The sequence below is a fragment of the Macaca nemestrina genome, chromosome 14 (assembly GCF_043159975.1).
Source record: "Macaca nemestrina isolate mMacNem1 chromosome 14, mMacNem.hap1, whole genome shotgun sequence".
Classification (NCBI taxonomy): domain Eukaryota; kingdom Metazoa; phylum Chordata; class Mammalia; order Primates; family Cercopithecidae; genus Macaca; species Macaca nemestrina.
Window position 1 is genome coordinate 88585901 of NC_092138.1, and position 21689 is coordinate 88607589.

At 42.1% G+C, this 21689-nt stretch overlaps 1 long non-coding RNA gene across 9 annotated transcripts in view; it reads left to right on the top strand.

The window, feature by feature from the left end:
• LOC139358205 (uncharacterized) overlaps window positions 1–21689 on the top strand; it is a 128437-nt gene that overhangs the window by 81907 nt on the left and 24841 nt on the right. For 2 of the 9 annotated variants that reach the window (XR_011612810.1, XR_011612811.1), the window contains exon 6: window positions 12755–12897. The exons of the other annotated variants lie outside the window; for them this stretch is intronic. This is a non-coding gene — a long non-coding RNA (uncharacterized lncRNA). The remainder of the gene's footprint in view (window positions 1–12754; window positions 12898–21689) is intronic. 9 annotated transcript variants of the gene reach the window in all.

A 21689-nucleotide genomic window follows, 5' to 3' on the forward strand; every position in this document is an offset into this window, starting at 1 on the left:
CTTGGGTCCGAATCTAGGAAAGATTTCTTCCAAAATTTTCTTGGCTACTATGTGTGCCGTTTCTTGCCGGGTGGGGTAGGCTTCTACCCATCCTGAAAAGGTATCTACAAACACCAGTAAGTACTTATATCCAGCATAGTGAGGTTTTACTTCAGTGAAGTCTATTTCCCAATAGACTCCTGGGCGGTTACCACGAGTTCGTTTCCCTTCTGGCACTCGGGTGGCCCCAGCGTTTACCTGCTGACAGACCTTACAGGCAGATGTCACTTGTTCTACGAGGGTACTTGCCTTTGGGATTAGAAAGTCAGTTTTTTCAATCAGTAATTTTAGCTTTCGATTACTCAAGTGTGTCCAGGCATGCATTTGCTGGATCATTGCCAGGGCCTCCTTTTGGGGAAGGACTATTTTTCCTCCTTTTTCCCAGTTTTTAGTGTCTTTGTTTTTTATAGTCCCTATGGCTTTTGCTTCTTCCTGGTCTTCTGGGGTATAAGTATGTTCAATAGTTATGTGGCTGGTTTCGTCAGGTTCTGTGGCTAGGGTCAGTACTTCCGCCATGGCGGCTTGCCTGGCCACTTGGTCAGCCTGTCTGTTTCCTACTGCACCTGGATCCTGTCCTTTCTGATGCCCGGGGCAGTGAATTATAGCCACTTCTTGAGTAAGAAAAAGGGCTTTTAATAAGGCAATTATTTCAACTTTGTTCTTGATTTCCTTTCTTTCTGAGGTTAGGAGACCTCTTCTTTCATAGATACTTCCATGAGTATGAGCCGTTGCAAAGGCATACCGGCTATCAGTATAAATGTTAGCTTTCTTTCCCTTGGACAGCTCTAGGGCCTTGGTTAGTGCTATTAACTCAGCCTTCTGTGCAGACGTGCCAGGAGGTAGTGATTGTGCCCAAATGGTGTTGTGGCCATCTACTACCGCCGCTCCTGCCCTCCGGGTACCTGAGTCAAGGTAACTGCTGCCGTCTGTGTACCAGGTGTGATCCGCGTCTGGGAGTTCTTGGTCTTTAAGGTCTTCCCGTGTTCCATGGGTCTCAGCCAGTACTTGCCGACAATCGTGTGGGCTTGGTTGGTCTTCTGGTACCGGCAGCAGCGTAGCAGGGTTTAGGGTGACCGGAGGGCCAAACTGGACGCGGTCCGTGTCCAGTAGGAGGGCCTGGTAGTGGCTTAGGCGTGCGTTGGTTATCCACCGGTCCGGGGGCTGCCACACTATGGCCTCTAGAGCATGTGGGGTAATAACAGTCAGTGGCTGCCCAAGGGTTAACTTAGCAGAGTCCTTGACCAGCATAGCGGTGGCTGCCATGATACGAAGACACGGGGGCCAGCCGGCCGCCACAGGGTCCAGCTTTTTAGACAGGTATGCTACCGGTCTTTTCCAAGGCCCTAATTTTTGGGTCAAGACCCCTTTGGCAATCCCTTGCCTCTCGTCCAGGAAGAGGGTAAAGGGCTTTGAGGTGTCCGGTAATCCAAGGGCCGGGGCAGACAAGAGTGCTTGTTTTAGTGCCTCAAAAGTCAATTGATGCTCTATCTGCCAGGTGAAAGGGGTGCTCTCCTTGGTGAGTGCATAAAGGGGGGCGGCCAGTTCAGCAAAACCGGGTATCCACAAGCGACAGAACCCAGCAGTTCCCAAGAATTCACGTACCTCCCTGGGATTTCGTGGTGGTGGAAGGCGAGCCACTGTCTCTATGCGCCCAGGGGTGAGCCACCTTTTCCCTTCACTCAGGATATACCCCAGATATGTTACCTTGGTCTGACAGAGCTGTGCCTTCTTGGCGGATGCCCGGTATCCTTTTTCACCTAGTGCCTGGAGTAGATGCCTGGTACCTTGTATACAGATTTCCTTTGTAGGAGCAGCCAAGAGCAGGTCATCCACATACTGGAGTAGAGTCACTTCTGGATTTTGGGTCCGGAAGTCGGTCAGGTCTCGATGAAGAGCCTCATCGAAGAGAGTGGGAGAGTTCTTGAATCCTTGGGGAAGCCAGGTCCAGGTCAATTGGCCCGAAATTCCTTTCTCAGGATCTTTCCACTCAAAGGAAAAGAGTTCTTGGCTTTGGGGGGCCAGAGGTAAACAGAAGAAAGCATCTTTTAAATCTAATACTGTATACAAGTTATAGCCTGGTTTTTTATTTTTTTTGAGACGGAGTCTCACGCTGTTGCCCAGGCTGGAGTGCAGTGGTGCAATCTCGGCTCACTGCAAGCTCCGCCTCCTGGGTTCACACCATTCTCCTGCCTCAGCCTCCTGAGTAGCTAGGACTACAGGCGCCCGCCACCGCGCCCGGCTAATTTTTTGTATTTTTAGTAGAGACGGGGTTTCACTGTGGTCTCGATCTCCTGACCTTGTGATCCGCCCGCCTCGGCCTCCCAAAGTGCTGGGATTACAGGCTTGAGCCACCGCGCCCGGCCTATAGCCTGGTTTTAAGGTGCTGAGTAAGTTGTAAGGATTGGGGACCGTGGGATGGATGTCCATGGTTCTTTTGTTAATTTCTCTCAAGTCTTGGACAGGCCTGTAATCCTGAGTACCAGGCTTTTTTACTGGCAGAAGAGGAGTGTTCCAGGGCAAGCGACAAGGTCGCAACACTCCGAGTTCTAGAAATTTGTTAATGTGCTGCCGAATTCCTATATGAGCCTCTCGGCTCATGGGATATTGCTTGATAGACACGGGCACCGCCGTGGGCTTTAAATCAATTATGATTGGGGCTTGATACTTAGCTAGCCCGAGTCCTCCCGTTTCCACCCAAGCTTGGGGAAAGTCTTGCAACCAAACATCGGGGAGGCTAGTGATGACTGGAGCGTCGAAAAGCCGATGCTCATCTTGCAGAGACACAATTAAAATTTGGATGGGCTGACCGTCCCGATCTAATACTTGGGCCCCAGTCTCGGAGAAGTGGATTTGGGCTCCGAGCTTGGTCAGAAGATCTCGCCCTAGGAGGGGGTAGGGGCATTCAGGTACCACCAAGAAGGAATGTGTCACCATTCCTTGTCCAAGATTAACTGTCCGGTGGTTAGTCCACTTGTGCAATTTTCCCCCTGTTGCCCCCTGGACCCAGGATGTGCGGGAAGACAGGGGCCCGTCTGCCTTTGTCAAAACTGAATGTTGGGCCCCTGTGTCCACCAAGAAGGTGGTGGGATGCCCCCCTACAGAGAGAGTTAGCCGGGGCTCGGGGGGGGCTCCAGAGCCTTGACACCCCTATTCGCTATCTTCACCTAGGGTGAGGACAGCGGCAGGTTTCTTTTGGTCTTTAGGACGCTTGGGGCAATCTTTGATCCAATGTCCCCGTTCTTTGCAGTAGGCACACTGGTCTTTTTCCACTGTTGGCCGCCTCCGCTTCTCTCCCTCTCTCCCTGGTCCTTTCTCTCTCACAACTGCCGCCAGGATTTTTGTTAAATGCTTATCCCTCACTTGGTCCCTACGATCCTCTCGCTCCATCTGTTCCTTCGCTAACCTGGCTTCCTTTTCCTCAGGGGTTTCTCTCTTATTATACACTTTTTCTGCCTCCCTAACCAATTCCTGTAATCCATAGGTTTGGATTCCATCTAGCCTTTGGAGTTTTCCTTTGATATCTAATGCAGCTTGGTCTATGAATGCCATAGCTACAGTAGCCTTATGTTCTAGGGCCTCTGGATCGAATGGGGTATAGATTCGGAACCCTTCCAGAAGCCTTTCCATGAAGGCTGCCGGACTTTCGTCCCTTTCCTGAGTTATGGTCCTTACCTTGGCCAAATTTGTGGGGCGCTTTCCTGCCCCTTTGAGACCCGCCAACAGAGCCTGGCGATAGATTCGGAGACTCTCCCTACCTGGTGCCGTTTCATAGTCCCAGTCTGGGCGGGTGAGGGGAAATCCCTCATCTATTTCATTGGGAAGTTGGGTTGGGAGGCCTCCTGGTCCTGGCACATTTTTCCGGGCTTCCAGGAGGACTCGCTGCCTTTCTTCAGTGGTTAGGAGGACCTGCAAGAGTTGCTGGCAATCATCCCAAGTGGGCTGGTGAGTGAGGAGAATGGATTCTATCAACGAGGTTAGGGCCTGGGGGTCTTGGGAAAAGGAAGGGTTATGGGTTTTCCAGTTGTAGAGGTCAGAGGCAGAGAAGGGCCAGTACTGGACCGTGCGATTGACAGTACGGAGGGGAAAAAGGGAGGATTGCCAAGTGGAAGGGCCATCTGGGTCCTCAGTCCGCCGCAAGCGGAGACGTGGAGGTGTTGGCGGCGGCGTCCGAGGGGTGAGCTTGGGCGGGGCTGGAGAAGGAGACGGGGTGGAGGGAGGGGCCGAGGGAGAAGTTGGAGAAAGGGTAGGGGCTGAGGGAGAAGTTGGAGAAAGGGTAGGGGCCGAGGCGGTAGAGGAAAGAGCTGGGGACAAGACAGGGGGCAAGGGTGAAGCGTAAGGTGGAGGTCCCAGAAGGGGGTTCTGAGGTGGAGGAGGCAGGGGGTCAAGAAGGAGGAGATCCCTCTGGGGTTCATCTGGGAGGACTGTCTTAGGCGGGTCCGGATTCCGATTCTTTGGGGCTTCTAAGGCAAGGAGGGTAGATTGGGATGGGGAAGGGGAATGGAGGAAGGGTTTCACCCAAGAGGGAGGATTTCAGACCAGATCCTCCCAAATAATTATGTAGGCCACCTGGTCCTGGTGTCCGAGTGGCCCAGGATCCATCACTTTTGCTTTAACCTGCAAGATAATTGAGAGGTTAAATGTTCCGTCCCGGGGCCACTCCCCATGGAGGGTTGGCCATTCGGACGAGCAGACTGTTTTCCATCGTCCCTTACGGACTTCTACAGAGAGGTGGTGGGCTCGAGCTCAGACGTCAGGGAAGTGAGTCAGGGTTAGAGACAAAGGAGTCGTCAACGTCTGTCCCATTTCGTCCACGTATAACAAGGACAAAACGAAAGTAACAAAAATAAAGACCAGACAAGTAAGGAGAAGCCGCGCGGCCAGAGAGTGGCGCCACAAGATCACAAAATATTCAGACGGCAGGGGCGACCTGCCTACAGATTTGAGGAGGCTGGCTGAGTCGTCAGCCTTCTCCCAGACTACCGCCAGGGCGTCCCCTGGGGCGTAAGTGGGAAGGTGCCGGACACGTCTGTCCCCCTTCCCCACTTAATTCAGAAGGAGTACTCCCCAGAGTTCAGAGTTAGCCGGCAAGACAGACAGAAGAAAACGAAAGTACCTGGTAGGTCCGTTCAGTCAGCAGTCCGTGGCCCGGGCCAGATGGGTCTCTGCCGGATGGGTCGGGGGTCCTCGGACGACCCCACTTCCCGGCCAATGCACCAAATGTTGGAACCGAACTGTCGATTCCCTCCTGGGCAGGGGTCGCCACGAAGGATCACCGACACGAGATTCACAGCAGAGAGTTATTTATTACTAGGGCGCTAGGGTCCCAAGCTCTAAGTTGGCCCTGGGACCCCGACTGCTTGTTACAGGCTGTTTATATAGGCAAACACAAGTTCAAACACAGCTTATGGCGCGAAATTCAAACAAAGCTTAAGGCGCAAAATGATTGGGTCTAGCTATGGCCTGAGCAAGGTGTCTTATGCTAATTGGTTAGAGCAGGACCTTATGAAGTTTTTTTCCTGGAGTTGTTGATTCCGGGAACTTCGAGGCAGGGTGGGACCCCCGGAATTGGCAGGGTGGGACCCCATGAGGTTGTTTCCCGGAATTGGCAGGGTGGGACCCTATCAGGGTGGGTCCCTATCGAGGCAGGGTGGGACCCTATCCAGAGCCACCTGGTGTTAATTTTTTCTATATGAGGCCTAGTTTCTAAGTTTTATGAGGCCTAGTTTCACCAGCATTAATGAAGAAACTTTCCCTAGTTCACAGTGTTAACAGGCCTCCAGTCTTACTCAACTTCTTCCTGGAGTGGTTTACTCCCTCCTGAAGTGTGATTGTCACAATTGTATCTCAAGTTGGGAGATACAGAAACCCAAAGAGAGTGGAGGTTTATCTGTAAAATGATTATGGCAGTTTGGAATTTGTTAAGTGCTCAGGTCATTGGACAATGAGATTTGTGTTTGCTACACCACATCTTGATGTTTTCTATTATAATGTTAAATGCATAAGTTTAAAACTTTATTTTGAAAGACTAAACCATTAGGCGTATCCAATTCTTATTCAGAAGTTTAATATATAAAATAGACAAAAGCAAAGTAGCTCAGCTGAGAGCAGGGGAAGGTCTGAGAGCTGGCATATCAGATGCCTCTTTAGCACTGCTAAGTCCCCAGAATCCACTGAAGGACCTTAGATTGAAACAACACTACTTGACTCAGAGTTAGGACAACATGGTTCTCAACAGAAACTCAAGACCCTTTGTCTTAGTCCATTCAAGCTGCCATAACAAAATACCATAGACTGGGTGGCTTAAAAACAATAGATATTTATTTCTGGTAGTTCTGGAGACTGGAAGTCCAAGATCAAGGTGCCAATGTATTTGGTATCTGGTGAGGGCCTACTCTTTGGTTCATTGATGGTGCCTTCCTGTGTCTTCACATGGTAGAAGGAATGAGGGAGCTCTCTCGGGTCTTTTTTATAAAGGCACTAAATTCATTCATGAGGGCTCCACATTCAAAACGCAATCACCTCCCAAATTTCCCTCCTCCATATATAATCACTTTGGGGATTAGGATTTTGTGATGGTTAATACTGAGTGTCAACTTGATTGGATTGAAGGATACAAAGTGTTGATAGTGGGTATGTCTATGAGGGTGTTGCTAAAGGAGATGAACATTTGAGTAAGTGGGCTGGGAAAGGCAGACCTACCATTAATCTGGGTGGGCACAGTCTAATCAGCTGCCAGCTCAGCTAGAATATAAGCAGGTAGAAAAATGTGAAAAGAGAGACTGGCCTAGCCTCCCAGCCTACATCTTTCTCCCATGCTGTAAGCTTCCTGTCCTTGAACATCGAACTCCAGATTCTTCAGTTTTGGTACTCAGACTGGCTCTCCTTGCTTCTCAGCCCACTGCCGACATATTGTGGGGCATGGTGATTGTGTGAGTTAATACTGAATAAATTCCCCTTTATATACATATTTATTCTATTAGTTTGGTCCCTCTAGAGAACCCTGACTAATACAGGATTTCAACATATAAACTTTAGGAGAATGCAAACATTTAGACCATAGCACCCTCCTGCAATAAACACTTAGACATTGTCAACAAAATGGTGCAAATTTTTACAGGCATAGCCCAGCCAGTCATAACAAAAGAGAAATCCGCTAGTGCTATGAGTCAAAATAGAACTATAAATGAGAGTAGAAGTGCATGAGCTAATACTGCCACTGGGGTAAGGGTGGCCCTTAAACTAGGGACTAGGGTGTTTAACACATGTTCAGAAACAGAAGACATGACCTTGGGCTCACCAGCAGTCTACCTGAGAATTGGTTGTAAAATCCATTAAAGCGGTACTTTCTCATGGAAGGAAGGGAGTTTATAAAACCAGCTCTCATCATAAAATGAATTCAAGAAAACATGTCCAACTATCTCTAGTCTCTGGTTGGAAAAAAATCCTCCAAGAATCTGTGAAATTAAAATCATAATCCTGTTTCACTTTTGGGAGTCAGGTTTGAATTTAAATTTCCTTTATGGTTTGTGAAGCCACAAGCTTTTCTATTAACATACAAATGATCCCAGGTCTGTGGTCCCCTTTGGGCACCTGGAAAATTCCAACACAGTTACTCTCTGGAGAGATATACCCTCACCTCAGGCTGCACAGGAAGATGAGCTTACTACCCCAAAGCACAAAACATAAAATAAAATGATCCACCACAAGTAAGAGGGAACAGATGTAAGAAACAGCTGATAAAGATCTTCTACCATTTCAATTAATGGAACCATATGATATCAACTACAAAATCAGTATTTTTTTTTTTTTAGAAAAAAACAAAGACACAAACATGCATTAAAACCATAAGAAATGACTAAAATACATTGAAATATATCCGGTAGATAAAAATCAAAATTAAAATAGTCATCTGATAAAAAATACAAGCAATGAAATAGCTCTTTAGATACAACCAAGGAGGGAATGGGTTGAGTAGGGCCTTGGGTCCCTTATTTGAAAACTATGGGCCAAGCCCTATTCTGCTGTTTCTTTTTCTCCCCTGTACTTGAAACTAGACTGGGCCGAGGAGAACTAGATTAGAACAAGCACCACTTCCTGAATACATCCCTATATGGTTGCTCTAAATCATTCATTTAGCAGAACGGCCTTCAAATTCTTTGATGTTAGAAATCTTCTGTAACTTTTCTGCAGAAACAAATGATCACCTGTTAATTGACTCTGAGATGGTAAAATCTGTCAAATATCAGAAAAGATTTGATCTTCTAGTCTAACATTTCAGACTTTGGAACATAACATCTTGTTTATGGCCTGGTATGTAACTTCTTTTAGGGACAGAGGATGCATTAATACGTGGATGGACAAATGCAATGGACAGCAAAATTCCCAGTTTAGGATAGAAATCTAACTCACACAAAAACTGCTAAGTCTATCAACCTACAGATTTTCCTGAAAGCTAACAGCCTTCTAAACTGACAGAATAGCAAATACTCCAAATACTCTGCATTATTTCATTTAAACTTAACAGAAATCTTAAGATTTAGAAACCGTTTTATTTTTAAAAGTTACAGATAAGAAAAGTGAGGCCTGTAGAAGCTATTTTATCCACACATAAGCAGATCTCAGTTTTTTTGTTTGTTTGTTTGTTTGAGATAGCGTCTTGCTCTGTCGCTCAGGCTGGAGTGCAGTGGCGTGATCCCGGCTGATTGCAACCTTCATCTCCGGAGTTCAAGCAATTCTCCTGCCTCAGCCTCCTGAGTAGCTGGGATTACAGGTGCACACCACCACACCCAGCTAATTTTTGTATTTTTAGTAGAAACGGGGTTTCACTATATTGTCCAGGCTGGTCTCAAAGTCCTGACCTTGTGATCTGCCTGCCTCTGCCTCCCAAAGATCACAGTTTTTAACATCAAAGCTCATGGACTCTATCTCTATACTCCACGACATTCCTTTCCTTGAATTCTGAATCATAATTAACCAAGTTTAACACTGCAATCCTGAGCACCCAGGCTGGAGTTATAAGACCACCTGTCAAATGCATTTGAATGTTTTGTTTCTTTGTTTTGTTTTATTTTTTTCCCTAATCTAGCAATAAAGAAACTAACAGCAAAATTCAAATCTACCATCCCCTGCTAGGGTCAGCTGTTATGTGAAAACATGGCTGCTGAAAACTCTCACTTCAAATTTCACCCAAGGTTCAGGGTATGGCAAAAATGTGTCTCTCCTCAGGCTTCTCTGGGGCCTCTTCAGCTACACAGAGCGGTGGCTATGTGTGAGGACATTAAGAGTTCATCACTGAGAAAGAGACAGTGGGACAAGAGGGACACAAAGGTCATAGAAAGCAACTCCCGTGTTAGGGTAGGTGTAAAAGTAAATGGCAGAAGCCTGGACATGGTGGCTCACACCTCTTATCCCAGCACTTTGGGAGGTCAAGGCAGGTGAATCACTGGAGGTCAAGAGTTTAAACCCTGCCTGGCCAACATGGCGAAACCCCAACTCTATTACAAATACAAAAATTAACTGGGCATGGTGGTGGGCACCTGTAGACCCAGCTACTTGGGAAGCTGAGGCAGGAGAATCACTTGAACTTAGGAGGCAGAGGTTGTAGTGAGCCGAGATCATGTCACCGCACTCCAGCCTGGGCGACAGATCCAGACTCCATCTCAAAAAAAAAAAAAAAAAAAAAAAAAAAAAAGGCAGAAAGGAAACAGGAAATATCCTGTCACATGGACATGGGTGGAAAGGACGCTGGTGTAGAAAGGGCTCCACTGAAGGGGCAATAATAAAAACTAACTTTAAGAAGTACTTAAAAATCTGTCTCTCTATAGCAAAGCTTTTTCCAGGTCTCTATTCTCCTTCTAACATTTTTCTAGGATCAATGGAAGGAAGAACAAAATTATCCATGTATTAATATTTATAACTCTCTAGGCTTCCAGGTGTTTTTGTTGTTTTTGGGTTTTTATTATTATTATCAATCTAACCTCGAAAATCACTACATATTATTTTAGCTACTATTTCTGAGCCTTTGCACATGGCTGGTACAGAGCTGTGTTCTTTAGATATATTATTGCCTGTGAACACAACAATCCCACAAGATCATGATTATTGTCTCTCTTTTATAGACAAGGGAAGTGAATCCAAAAGAGATTCACTTGTTAAATAGAAGAACCAGGATTTGAAATCAGGTTCTTCATTTTCTATGGCTTTGCTCTTACCGGCCATGATATACCACCTGCCCTTAGCAATAAGGTGTCAAGGAACCAGAACAAAGAGGGTACTATGGGAAACTGTTTTGAGAAATGCTGGGTTTATATAATTAAACTACCTGACATGACAATATGCATAGGAAATCTCCCACAAGAGCAGAGAATATGGTGTATTCCCCAAATTTGTTTGATCACAGGGTCTTTTTTATAGCATATCTTGTAAGATACCTGTTCTATAAAGCACACATTGGGAAATATTTTCATAGGCTGATATCTCACTGGAGCAAATCCTACTTAATTATTATAACCAACATATAGGTTCCCAGAGTGCACAGAATAAGATAATCACCCCCCTTATAGAGTACTGCTTTGGCTAAGCTTCTTTCTGTGTGCATATGCTCTGAGTTTCCATGAATGTCTAGAAGAAACCTGTCTTCATATAATTCCATGTTGTGTGGAGAAGGTTAATGGCGCCCAGAGTTTTTTCTCCTAGAAATTTTGTGATTCTCTTTTTCATTTTTTTCCCCTCAAATACTATAGAGACTTTTTTTTTTTTTTCCTATGCGTGGCTTTTAACAGAGGCACTTAATTGGTATTTTTGAGGCCTTTCCTTGAACTCAACTTTCAAAACAAAACTGTGTTAAAGTTACCAAAAATAAAAGTGAAAGAAGACTTGACTTTATACTTTTTGTCAAAATGGGAAAGAAACACTGCCAAGTTTCTCACAAGTGGCCAGTCATTTCTAAAGCTGTTTTCCCCACCTGGACCAAGCATACTGCTGATATTCACAACCTGCTTCTCTACATGTTCCCCTCAACTTGGTGGCAATAATTGCAATGTAGATAATTGATAATTAAATAAAAATGGAATAAATATTGAACATGGAAAAATGGAGAAATGTTCTCTAACAGACGAAGGAAGGAAGAGACTTGCGATATTAAAAGGGAAGTGAGGGTAGGGTGTTCTGTCTTTGTATAATATCAGAGCTAGGTTTCTACTCTTTAGTGGTCATTTTAATACCCTGTTTATGAACAATAGGAAAGAAAGAAGAATTCTCATTGCTCTTCTCTTTGAGGCTTCAGAGTTCTTACATATAATACCATCATTCTTGGACCCTGGAATCATAAAATGTATGAGTAAAAGTGACCCTGGAAGTCATCCAATCCAATGATTTAAAACACCGTGTTCCATGCAATCAGAGGAGAGATGCAAAGGAACCTCTGGGGTTTAGGACTCCGGGTCCCACCTTTCACTTCAGGGAGAGCAGCTCCATGTTCTTATTGGGGGAAAAAATAAAATTGTGTTAAGCTGGGTCTTCTAGTCAACATGGCATTTGGAGTTCATGCTATTGTCTCTGTGATCTGCATCTAAGATCTGAAATGTCAAAAATGTGGTTTTGAGTAAGTAGAGCAACGCGTTCACGATAGAGAATAGGAGGAGTGTAAGAGAGGCCAAGACAAGGTGGCATTTAATTAAAGGAAGGAGTAGCTCCAGAGACTTGAAACTATGGGTAACAGCAGTGAAGGGCCTGGAGGCAATACCATGGGCATTTCCTACCACTGGATGGTAATGCTGAGTACACAAGGGGCAGAAGGGTATTGATGGGGCTGAGAAGTGGCCAGGCTATGTGAGCCATCCCCACTTTAAGCTGTTAGTAACACAGTTGTAAATAGAGGGACCATTTCCAGGTAGGAGACAAGGCAGAACCCAAGTGGCCAGAAATCCGGAGAGATCAGTGGGAAAAATCCTTCTCTTCCTGCTACATTCCACCCATTCCTTAATCCTACTAAAACCGAGAGGGAAAGACTTCGGTAGAAGCTTCCACCCTTTAAAAAGTTAGCTGACGGTCTTGAAGTTAAGGTCAACTATAAACATAAGCTATGGACAAGAATTACAGGTATGTGAGAACTAGCACAATGAAAGGGAGAGAACAAAGAGGGGAAAATGCTGATAGAAAATGCAGACAAGAAATTTAGAATAAGCATAATTAACGTTATCAACAAAATAGGTAAGCGGAGCTTCTATGAAACAAAATTAAGAGGTTGTATAAAAGAAGCAGCAGGAGATCTTAGTAATGAAATTGACACGGTTATATAACGAAAAGAATAACAGGAACCACAGAAGAGATAGACTGAATAACAGAACGGACAGAGTCAAGGAGAAACTGGTGATTGAGAAGAGTAAAAATCTCTCAGAATGAATTTCTGTAACATGAGATGCACTCCCAGATCCCCTTCAAGAAAAAAACTCACTGTCCAGCTGCTGGACTGTGCTTAGCTGATAGCCTTCAGCTAGTAGCGTCATAAGCATCCATCCCAGCTTTTGAGTCAAGATCATGCTATTCTCAGGGCAGCCTCTAGCCAGTGACTGAGCAAGAGAGTGGGAAGCTGGGGATTCTTTCATGGGTGACCTTGACAGATTCCTGACAGGCTGTCAGGGACTGCCAGGTTAAAAATAGTATGCTGACAGCTCCCTCACCCACCCAATCCTGCCACTCCCTTTTAATTTCACAGGTGTTACTCACCGTTCAAACTTTTCAACTTTGCCACAGCATCCTATTCCTGGAAATCCAAAGTACCACAGCATCTGAAAGGTATAGGAAGATTGAAAGCACAAATGAGAACCCAAGAAACATGGGGCAAGCAAGGACTCACAGGTATCGGGGGAATAATGTCCCAAATCCACAACTTAATCCCTGGAACGTGTGACTGTGTCACAAAATAAAGGTAAAATAAGAATGCTATATGCAACTAAATTGTAACTTGAATATGAGAGATAAATAATGATATTTATGGGCAGACAAGAACTTAAAAAAAGCACTAGCAAAAATATTTCTAGTGCATGATTAAAGATATACCAGAGGTTGAGTATTCCTTATCCAAAATACTTGGGAACATAAGTGTTTCAGATTGTGTATTTTTATAGATTTTGGAATATTTGTACATACTTACCAGTCAAGCATCCCCAATTTGAGAATGTAAAATATCAAAACATTCTGATGAGCATTTCTTTGAGTGTTAAGTAAGCACTGAAAAAGTTTCTGTTCTGAAACATTTTGTATTTTGGTTCTTTTGGTTAAAGATACTCCACATGTATAAGAATAATGAATACAAAAGGAAGTCATGATAGGCAATAAGTAATTGTGAGTAAAGAAAATAACACATTGGTGTCTAGATTAGACATTAAAGGTAAACATATGTACTTTTTTCTCTATAACAATCTGGAATTCAAATTCCAATGCTTCCAACCAGGTGATGGGGGTCAGAGAAGAAAGCATAACTGATTTCTCTGTCTTTGATAGATAACTGATTAACCTTAGATGTTGCTAGAAAAAAGTATATTAATAGAATGTTTGATAACAATTGTGGAAAACTCCTTAAATAATAGAAACCAAATAAGTAACTTTCAAATTAGATTAGGAAAAAACAGAAACCAAAACTGTATCAATTTAAGAGAAACAGGAAAGTGATAATTAAAAAAAGAAGAAGGTAAGTAAACAAAAAAACTAATAACAAAGACAGCCAGTAATATGTTACTTACAAGAACTATTTATCTCAAAATAAAGGAGAAAAACATATATTGGAACATATAAACCAAAAGAAAGCTTGTATAGCAATATTTATATCAAATAAACTGAAATTTAGGGCAAAAAGTTTTATTATAATGGAGAAAAGAAAATATTTCATGGTAAGAAGCCTAGCAATATACAAAGAAAATGAATCATTTACGATTTTGTCTCATCTAATGATATAAAGTCCAAATGTTTCAGCAAATTCCAAATAATTATGCATTATACTGATTATATTATCTTATCAAATAATTAAATTCAAAATGAAACAAGAAGCTCAGTAAAATTTCAATATTGTAGACTAAAACTTGTTATTAAGAATATTTTCATTGTTTAAAAATTTTGAAAACCCATTAGCTGATTCTATTTTACAAGTTGGGGTAAAGGAGAACTTATTGACACAAAAATCAGGTGTTCAAGCCCAAACAATGCAACAAAACTAAGGCACTGGAAATCCTTGTCAACAAAATCCAACTAGAGAAAAAAATGTTTTTAAAATAAATTGTATATATGAAAACCATAAATGAAATTAAACAAGCAAATAAAGCCCAAACAGAGAAGATTCAGCCTCTGCTACCAGTGCTGTGTTTTTAGTATGGTATAAGGCCCTCTGGTTTTAAAGTGAGTGTCAAAAAGGCTGGGAGAAGTTTAAACCCTGGGGTGGAGAGTGGTGACACCAGAATTGCGATAATGCTGGATAATAGGGAAAAACTATGACACTGGAGTACATATTTAAGTTTGAGGATCATTTTTAACTGTAATGCATGAAAATAAGACCTTTTTTTCTTTTCAGCTTCTTGGTAAATATTTATTCTTAATTTTTTTTTTCCTTCATGAGCACCTTTTATTTTCCATATGAAACTCAAAGTTAGAAAGCAGTGGGGTTAACATGATCATTAGTGCCACATATTCTCAGGAGAAAAGTAAAGGATCCCCAAAATAGCTGTCCATCAATGGAGAGTCACTGCTATCTTGGAGAGACAGCAACACCAGAAAGGGGAAAGAGGCACAAACCACACCTGCAGAATTAGAGGAAGTAAGCAGGGAGGATGCAGAGGAACAATGCTACGTTTCCTGTGGAAAAAGTCAGTCCCATCTGCTTTTGAAGGATGATGGAGAAGACATAATAGGTAGAATGTTTTACTTTGGAAGCCTCTGAAGATGGAAGGTTGTAGATTGGCTTGGTGAGAGGGTAAGGAGCATAAGAGAGAACCATGTATGGAAATTAACAGCTGTGTTGCCATGATGATTGCTGACTGATGACAAGAGAACCTGATTGTAGACTCAAGGGGGCAAAATAACTATAAATACCCAATATGTATAGAATCATTAACACTACCATGATCAGCTCTGATACTGATCTTTGAGGACGATTGAGGAGCATGGTAACCTGTAAGTTGCTCCTGATGTCCTACAGAAGCATAATTGAGAGGGAACATCACACACACACAGGCTGGTAAGGCTGTATTTTGAATTTCTGTAAGTGGAATATATGAAAAACACTCTCCAACACCCATGCCTTCCTGCTGTCTTGGGGAAAAAAAATAGAAGAGACATATGGTTTAGGGTTGCATATATATTTCCTTTGTAAAAGAGACGCCCAATAACCTGGGTACATGAAGCAAAGAAAAGCTGAAGGCAGTGGGTGGAGAAAAGGCTGTGTGGCACTCTGGGAAAAGATGTGTTTTAATGAGATAATATTGAATTGAACTTACGAAGTCTAATGGGCTAGTCTTGTTGCTTCCGCTAGCTATGACAAGTCAATTATTCCTTCTTAATTCAGTGTCCTTGAAATATAAGAGACTGGACTGATTTATCTCTGAGGTCCCTGAAAGCTCATTCTGCTGCCAGCACAACTGCTTAATGAATTGTATATCTTTGGACCCATTTGAACTCATTACACAGCCATTCTGAACCTCAGGTTTTATGGTTACACACACAGGGAAGTACACATTACATACACACACACTTTATTTTGGTTCTATCTGAAATCAACGTCTTAGGAAGATGTCATATACATTAATCGCTTAAAGAGTGCATTATATGCCAGGTATTGTGTTACGAACTTTGCCTATATTTGTGCATTTTGCTGTTGTTATTACAACAACCCTGGAAGACCTTTAAGGACTGATACTACTATTTTCCTTTTTAAGGGTGGAAAACTAAAGCTCAATGCCATCTGCTCTGTGGGGCAGATCCAGAATTCAAAACTGGCCCCGGCTGGTTTCAAAATCCATCCTATAAATCACCTGCTTTGTTGGTCTGATAGGTCACAAAATGTGATGAAATGTAATTCCTTTTGTTGAGACATATTTCAGCTCTAACGAAAGACAATTCAGACTTAGATATTTCCCTTACTCAATTGTAGAATCCATTGTGGTTATATGTCAGTGAAGATGAATGGAAAAAGACATATGGAAGCCCTTATGGAAACGTTTACCTGACAATCCAGTTTGAAGTATGTTTTACATACACGTGTAATAAATGTATCCCTTCCTTTTAAACCAGAATATCTACTGAAAATGTCATTAGTGCAATCATTGGGCTAAATTATAATTGCACCAAATGGGCTCAAATTTATATGGATACACACATTCAGCAATTTCATGGAAAATTGCTTCCAAAATTACATCTCTAGAAGGGACCTCCATTAATAATGCTCCTTGAGGCCACATAAATTCCTTTAGGATCTTTTGCTTTATGCAATTAGATGCACTGGAAAGCATCCGGCTTCTTAAAGGTAGACTTAGTTAATGAAAACAGAGTGGGATTTGAAAAATAATGGCTCTAAGATTGCTATGGACACAGTAGATGCTCCCACAACCAAAGAAAGATGGGTGTCCAGTGAGAATTTGACCCACATCTGCACAATTATGATAAGGATAATGATAATAAACATTTAAACAGTGCTGTGCTGTTTACCAAATGTATGTAATTCCATAAACTCTTGTAATCTTCAGAGCAACTGAGAGGTGAATGGGAACAGATCTTTATCCCTTCCTTTGTATCAATGGTGAAATCAAGTCTCAGAGAATTATTGATCTGATCAAAGAAATGGCTACTGCATAGTATAGTTGGGAATTAAACTTTCTTAATTCTAGAGGAAAAGATATGTAATTTTTTGGTATTTCTTGTGGAGCAGGAACTGGCTGAGAATTGTCCATATCATTTCATTCTATCACTGATGGACTTTTGCTATGAGATGAGAAAGAGAGTAGGTGAGAACGAGAGAGAGAAAAAGAGCTATTCAAGGTCACCCATTTGTTTTCTAACAAATGTTTATTGAGTTGTCATGAGGTATTCTTGGTTCACTAAAAACAATGATGGACAAGATGAACAAGTGTTAGTAAATTTATGGGTCAGAAATTAAACCTAGATTCACATGAACATCAAATCCTTTTCCCCCTCACTCATCCACAGAGATTTCTACTATCCCCCTTCATCTTTTTAACTGAAAGTACAAAGCATCCTGTGAAAGACCACAAATAGATGTTTGCATTTCTGCGGCCAGACTAGAAGACCAAAATCCATCAAAATCCAGAATGATGGCAAATGGTGGAATTTCAAGCAGACTTGTGGGAATCAGGGAATAGAATTTGAGTTGAGTACTTTGTCTGCTGTTTCAAGCTGATGACCTTCTCCTTTTCAAGAAACCAGACTTCTGCCTTCTTTCTCCCTTTGGGATTAGGTACAAAACTGTAATGACTGATTCTTTCTCAGTTCAAGTGATCAATAAATGCAACAAGGATGGAGGAGGAACACTGCTTTCTAGAAAGAACTAGGTAAAAGTCAGTTGTGGTTAGACTTTTTGAAATTCTCCTTCAACTTCCCTGATCACAATGTATCTTTTCTGGTCAGAGCTCTAAGAATCTTAAGGTATCATTAGTAACAGAATTCAAGAAACTTTAGGGTAAAAAAAAAGTGTCTTGTATATTTCTGCCTCATTGACTCTCCATCTCATTTCCAATCTCATCTGAAAAACGTATCTTTTTCTCTCCTGACCGCATCTGCTAATTGTCCTCTCCCACGGCTATTATTTAATTGAAATATATGTGATCATTTTAACAAGGGTATTTAACTTCATGAGGTTGTAGAGATGTTGTTTTTAATAGTTTTAGGTTGAAAATGTAAGTGACTGAGCTTCTTAACTGGGAAGGGGCCTTATGAAAGTCCTGTCAATATTTTAGCTAGGAAAGAATTTCCTAGGCTTTTAAACCCATATCCCCAACAGTCCCCTCACCCCAGATTGGTTTAGCTTTAGATTTGTAGTTTATATTTAAAAAATAAAAAAGTCTTATTTTAATTTCTAAATATGCATTTATATTATTTGTGATGCCTTTTCAAATTACATGGCATTTTCCTGTCCTTTCATCATCCCAAAGAGTCTGTCATGACACCTTCTCCACCCAGTTTCAAATATTAGCTTTACCACTTTAAATCTATGTGAACCTTGTAATGCTACTCAAATATTTGAAGTCTTAGCTTTCTCATCTTCAACATGGGAACGATATGCTCATCTCAAGTGTTCTCCCAGAATTAAATGATATTCTTTCTATGAAACTCCTGGTATAACAAAAGAGTTTAATCCATGTTAGTTATTTGTGAGTGAAGGAGAATGTGTAACTCTTGACTAACTTAAAATCAGAAAAGTTCTTATAACACTAGAATGCCGGATCCATGAACAATAAGACATTGCTTAATGCTCTACCCCAGCACCTAGAATTGTGCCTGGCCCACAATAGCTATCCAATTATCTGTCAATGGATAAATATAATTTACCATTACACTGTTACTTTACAATTTGGAAACCTATGATCTCATTTGGTTCCCTTGACATTGTTGCACACAAATATGTCAGAAACACCTGACATATTTGTCAGAAACATATGGACCAGCAAACACCTGACTGGACCAGCAAAAAAATATGATTCACCATTAACCCTATTTCTTTGGAATTTTTCCTGGAGACCCATGGTAGAGTCTAGATCACCTTTGATGCTTCCCTTCTTTTCAACATACAGAGCCAGTACCCAATCCTCACAGTTGTGCCTCTTAACTTTTCTGAAACTATTCCTCCTGCCATAAGTCAAGTTGTTGGTATTCTTTACCTGAACTGCTATAGCAAACTTGTCTGTCTTTCAGATGCCACTGCCACTCCTTCACTTGCTCACTCTGCAAAAATCTGTAGAGCTTCTACAAGGAGAAAGGCATTGTTAAGTCCCTACGGAAAGTGGTAAGCCAGATATGGCCCTTGTACTTACGCATCTTCCATTCTAGTGGATCTTCTTGGGATATTATGTTGACTTCTTTCTATTCCTTAGTGATAAACTCCTCCCAATTACATACAGTATTACTTGACATACAATTTTAAATCCTTCAGTCTCAGGTATCCTTTCCCTCTCCAGCCTTATCTTCTTAACAATCTATTTTGCTTTCTGCCATCAATCTTGACGTATAATACTCAATGCCAAGTCAAATTTCTGTTTTTTAAAGCCAAGAACATGTTATACATGTTATGCTTTTTTGATACTCATGGACTTACTGTATTATCTATCTGGAATGTTCTGCTCAATTCATTTTTGCCACTATCAGAAGTGATTACAGTGGTAATAGCTCTACTTTGAGGGATTTCTCTCTGAGAAGCACAATGCTAAGTATTATATGTGGACATACTTACATACATTCACACATAATTTCATCTCATGTAATTCTTAAAAGACCTTTTCATTTATGAGAACATGTAAATTTCAGGAAAATGGGAAATTAATTAACTTGCCCAAGGTCATGCCGATAGCCAGTGACAGAATATCATTCCAAACCCTATTTGACTCCAAAGTCCATGTGTTTAACTGCTCTGCCCTGTGACAAGTGAGCTTCTATAATCGTTCAAGGCTTAATCCAAGGGCACTTCATCTCTGAAATCTTTCTTGACTTGCCTAGGCAAAGAGAGCAGTTATTTTCCTTTACATTTACCTTACATATATTTCTATGGTGGTGCCTTTTGCATGTATCTTATATAAACATCTTCACTCGCTATTTGTACAGAAGTCTGTATCTGCTGTTAGATTGCTTCAGGTTACTGATTCAGAGCTATTCTTCCCCACATTCCCTGGGCCTAGCACAGTAGCCAGCCAATGATGGGTTTACAATAAGTGAATGATGAATGAATGACCTGGCTGAAGCAGCACTTCCTGTTTGGAGCAGAGTGCCAATGAGGGAGAGCAAAGGGAAATAAGTGGGAGAGGTGGGTGACAGCAGTTAATGAAGGCTCTGCTCACCAGGTCATCATGCATGAATTTGATCTGATTTGAGAAAAACCTGATCAAAAATTGCTTGCAATAGTGGAGGCAAAACACAAACACAAAACAAAACTCTGCTCAGTGCAGTTTATATTTTTCATCCAGTTGTTTGGCATTGCACTGACACTTGAGCTACAGGTCGGGGCTAAGTTCACCTGGGTTTAATTGGAAAGTACATAGGCTTGTTTTGGGAATGCTCTAGGAGCAGCTGAGCAAGAGACTTCTGCTATCAAGTTGAAAAATAGCTGTATGAGAATTTTAAAAATCAACAAACCCCAATGTGTTCTTCAGCAATATGCCTTTCATTTTCTGTGGCCATGTCTGGTCTCTTTTTAGTTTAAGATGAAGAATGAAGATAACGTGCATTGATTTGGTCTAACAACGGGTTTGGGAGTGATTTGTAAAACAGGTAGCCCATCAGCAGCAGAATGATTACATTAATGGCCCCAATTCTTTTACCCTCAAATCCATACCCTTTGTGTGACAGCTTTGCAGTGTCTCTCACTCTGATTCTGAACCTAGTCACATGACTGGATAGGTAACCAGTTGTCCTAATTTTAGCACTGAAGATCACACCTTAGGAAGCCCCTTGGACCAAGGGAAACCCTTCAGCTACACAAAGATCAGGATGATTGGTCACTCCACTGGCCAATGGGAGGTCAGGAGAAGAGACACAGGCAGAGACTAGCAACACACTTGCTAGGTAGGCTTGTCCCCATTATTATACCTCTTCTATCACCATGAAAACATGTCCAGAATCCCCTGCAGAATGGTAAGAAACACATGGAGGAGAGCCAAGTCATTACAGTTGCCCCAGACCAAGACAGTCAAGATACGCTACCAATCCAAGGACTCTTAGACCTTGTGGGTAACATAGAGATATATTAGTCATGGATCCAGGCCACAGAGAGGTGTAAGTATGCAAATATAAGCAGAATAGTAAGTAGCCTTCACATACCTGAGAGCTGTCATTAGAAGAGAGCAGATTCATTTTGTCTGTGTTCAATGAATAAAATTATGATCAGTATGTAGAATCTACAGGAAGACAAATGTAGATAAAATTAGATTTCTTTATGAGAAAGAATTTTCTAGCTATCACAGCTGCTGAAAGCTGTTCAAAGTTGGCTCCTTAGTGAAGTAATGAGCTAACTCACAGTGGAGACATTGATGCAGAGGCTGGAAAATGAGCTGACAGAGGTGCTGTAAAGTATTCAACTCAACTGGTGGGCTGAGCTCTGTGCTGGACACAGGAATACAAAGATGAGCCTCTTGAAGAACTTACAGTAAAGATGGAGAAGTAAATGATGACCTTTCATGAGGGTAAGTGCAAAGCAGTAGCTAACAACCACACAGAAGTAGTTCCAAGGAAGGATTTGTGTGTATGTGTGTGTGTGTGTGTGTGTGTGTGTGTGTGTTTGTGTGTATCTTTAGGGGAGTAAAATTGTTGGGTGGGAAAACTTTTCCTAAGTGACAGGTAAGTTTGGTGAGTTCGACAGGTGAGTTTGAAGAAAAAAAATCTGCCAGAAGGATTAGGGCTAGATTGGGGCAGTACTGATTTATTGCACCTGGTGCAGAATGGCA